This window comes from Natator depressus, chromosome 22 (genome assembly GCF_965152275.1).
Source record: "Natator depressus isolate rNatDep1 chromosome 22, rNatDep2.hap1, whole genome shotgun sequence".
Classification (NCBI taxonomy): Eukaryota; Metazoa; Chordata; order Testudines; family Cheloniidae; genus Natator; species Natator depressus.
In genome coordinates this window covers 10,458,396-10,462,146 of record NC_134255.1, presented here as the reverse complement: position 1 = coordinate 10,462,146, position 3,751 = coordinate 10,458,396, and the positions used below count along the sequence as shown (strand labels likewise).

General features: G+C 51.1%; 1 long non-coding RNA gene across 1 annotated transcript; it reads right to left on the bottom strand.

The window, feature by feature from the left end:
* Window positions 1-1,390: 1,390 nt before the first annotated feature.
* LOC141975936 (uncharacterized) lies at window positions 1,391-2,714 on the bottom strand. The gene is made up of 3 exons (XR_012636027.1): window positions 2,601-2,714; window positions 2,317-2,457; window positions 1,391-1,477 (listed from the first exon to the last, which is right to left on the bottom strand). It is a non-coding gene; the product is annotated as an uncharacterized LOC141975936 (long non-coding RNA).
* Between the last annotated feature and the right edge of the window lie 1,037 nt (window positions 2,715-3,751).

The window sequence follows — 3,751 nt, the reverse complement described above, 5'->3', positions numbered from 1 at the left end:
GAGATTACACTGTTTTTCATGCCAACAGAGCGTGCCAACACCATCATGCCAACCTCATGCTCCAAAGCCTCTCTGCCATCACCTCATATTAATGCTAATGCACCAGGTTCCTATCACAGTGCTAACATGCCAACCTCACACACCAGCCCACTTTGCCATCCTCCCATCCAAAGCTTCTATACCTACCTCATGCCTTAGCAACCTGACGGCAACCTCTCTTTCCAGCAGGGGGCAGGACAAATTAGACAGAATAGAAGAGCTCAGGGAATATGGAGAAGATAAGGACCCCGTTCTCTTCCTCCCTTTGCCCTTGGGAACGCTAAGTCAAGTACCTGCTGTGCAGAAGAATCCTGGCCAGCAGGGGCCACTCGGAGAGGATAATCCCCATTCTCCACAAAACATCCCTGGAGAAATACACAGGGGAGAGAGGATCATTTAACTGGAAAGCGCACTGGGAAATCCAGCATACAGTGTGCACTTCTGAGCAGGGAGAGGGTGAATCAGTGAAAGATCCCATCATAGCATCATCACAATTGGAAAAGCATCTTTCCAATTTAAACTGTGCTCCTGTGAGACACCATGGATGTTAGAGCATCCTTGTCTCCTCCAGGGCATTAGCAGACATTGGTTCACAATGGGGACACTACAGATAGTATTTAAGTATATTTTGATAGCATTGTTTATTTTACGTTTGTTTCCTGGAGGTGAAATGCATTCATTAGGGGTTTGGGACAGTGGCACCAATTCAAACATTTCTTGGGAGGTGGGGGAATTTCAGTCCCTGCCCTTCCCAGCAGGAACCCTATTCCGGTTCTTGCTCATCCCCCCAACCCTCTTCCTGGAGGGATCCCCACTCTCCCTTGGGCTTGGAGTTTCCCCTCTCTCTTACTAACACAATGCATGAGCTGGTGCCCCCAGGAGTGGGGTTCTCAGCGGACTCCCCTGCACTCTGCTGTACTGGACCCGACTCCCTATGCACCAGATTGCAACACCATTTGTCCCAGCTGTGATGAAGGGGCAGACAGGTCAAATTTGAGTGGCATTGCAACCATGCAGCAGCAGTACAGGACCACTGCTTAAAAATAGTCAGCCCATGCCCCACCCCACCCCAACTCAACAGCCTATGTAATTGTGAGAAAGTGCAAAAATCTTGGGCGGGGGGCTGCCCGCTCTGAACTCCGAGTTGGCACCGCTGGTTTGGGAAAAGAGCTGGCACATGGAGCGATCTCTCTCTTACAGAGCGGTCTGCAGGATGGGAGAGCTGGAGAGCTACTGCTCTAAGAGGTTTTCTTACCTGCGGGGCATTGCTGGCACCTCTCGGCCTGGCTGAGTCCATGAGATGGGTTGTAAGTCCCAACTGGACATGGGTAAAAGCTGATTCCAGTCTTCTGGGGGCAGTAAAAGCCAGGTGGACAATGTTGCATTATGCCGTGCTGACAGTGAAACCCAGCTGGACATGGGAAGCATTTGTCTTGACCTGAGAGGGCAGTTCAGGAAAGGAAAGAAAAAGCACCACTGAATGGACTCACTTCTGTAGGACTCTTACTTGCCTGGTCCTGGACTTGAAATAGGAGGACTGGAATGGTATTTTCTTTGCTTTCCTGGCTTCACTGGTCTTTATACCTATTAGAGAGCTCATGCGGCAGTTTGTTCTAGCAAGCTTTCCAGCCCTGGTTTGCAGGTCCAGGAAGTTTGCAGAAGCATCTACATTTCTGAGTGCTTACCCAAAAGGCCAGAGGCCACTGTAAGGGGATTTCTTCCAGATCTGCCCATTGGATGGATTCACAATGAGGAAATCTGGCTGAATATTTAACAGCTCTGTTATTATAGAACGAGAGCTGCTGCTGTAGGAGTGTCACGTATGGAACATTGTCCTCTGGGACACATCACCCCAGGACACAGTGAAACAATTGTCTCCCCGTCATGATGCAGCATCCTCATGATATGACAGTGCAACAGCCCTGAAGATATTTGGGGATGTATTTTCGTGTCTTTCAGCCCAGCTTGCAGGACATGGGACTGCCCACTCCAATCAGAATAGGTGGAGACCCTGCTTTGACTTGCAGGGTTATTCATAACCATGCTGTAGGGGTTAATGCTTGTCACACTGCTAACTCCTAGGTGGCACAGCTCTGCTGGACTTCAAATGGTGTTCCTCACGCTTATGCCAGCAAGTAATTTGGTCTGGTAGGCATATTGCACCGTAATAGAGTAACAGGAGAATAACACTGGAGCTGTGGAGTCCAAACTGGATTTCTAGTTCCCTCTCAGTTAGATGGTAGCTCAAGCAAAGCAGCCCTCTCCCCAACTCCTGACCTGTTGCATTGCTGTATTCCCCATCTGGGCATGGGGAGGGTGCTGCTGAGCCTGCAAGGCAGAAGTGTCCTTTGGGACAGAGATCCCCCGTCACAGCATCCAGTGGTCTTGGGGTCCGCGTCCCTCCTGTGCAGTAATAGCCTGAAAGCAGAGAACACAGGGACTCCATCACTCACCTTGTCTTGCTGCAGGAGTGGGAGGGCACTCAGCAGAAAATAAGAACCATTATAACGATGATGTGAGTGAATTGGCTGGTAGTTGGAAAAGCTGTTGACATGTCTCACCTGGTGCACAAAGCCCTGCAGGGGAAACCTGGCCTGCCACATTGCAGAAGAACCCAGGGGGACAGGGTAGACACCAGTTGGCATCCTGGGCTCCCCTCCTCTCGTTCCAGGTACCAGCAGGGCATGGCATCTCTCTTGGGTGTTTCGTGCCAGCAGGGCAGTAATATCCTGCTAGGCAAAGATCACCAAAAGGAAGTCCCACCTGGAGCAAGGAAAACAAGGTGGATATTATGCCTGATGCACTTCACGCTGCGTTAGCAAGTCGGGCTTCACCAGCCAGTGCAATACTCACGGGTGAGGTGCTGTTGGACCCTTGGGCACAATAATATCCTGGCTGGCACAGACCCTCAGGAGTGGCCAGACCAGCTGTGCTGCAGTACATGCCCGCCGGGCAGGGTTTGCAGGATCCTGTCCCCATGGCACCAAGTATGTCCGTGTAAGTGCCCTGCACAGAGAGAGCTATTGAAGCCCTCGGAGGGCAAGAAGTCTCCAAGGAAGAACTTCTAGATGGCAGGAAACACACTTGGCTCTTACCGCTGGACATGGGAGAGGCAGGATACTCCGAGCTGGGCAGTAATGCCCTTTGGGACAAGTCACAGGTTCAGCCAGGCCTGTCTGGTTGCAAAACGTCCCCTCTGGGCACTCTCTGCACAGAGACTGACCAAGGACCTAGAGGGGAACATAGCAGGAACTGAGTGTCAGAGCCCCTGCTCATTCAGAATGAAAGTTGTGAGCAATGTGAAGGGTGGAACAGGTGTCACAGGCCCACCTGCTGTTGTGGATAACACCATGTGTCTGGGTAGCAACAGAAAGGGTACGGTTTACAAAGCAATCTAAAGACATCAGAGCAGATCCCTGTCCTGGACTGCAGGACATACTGTCCCGCTTCCATCCCACACCAGACATGGTCAGAATCTAGTCTGTTGCAGCTGGGTGAGTGTCAAGCTTGAGAGAAAACCTGAAGCCAGCAGAGTTTCACTAGTCTGGTGCTAACATCTCACACATATCTGCTCCCTGATTCAGATTCTGAAGGCTTCTATGGACTCAGAATAGTCTGTAGCTTAGTTCACTGCACTTACAGGCTGGAAACTCCCAAGAGGGCAGGGTTCTGGTCTGAAAGCTCCTGCCAATGAATAATACCCCTCCATGGC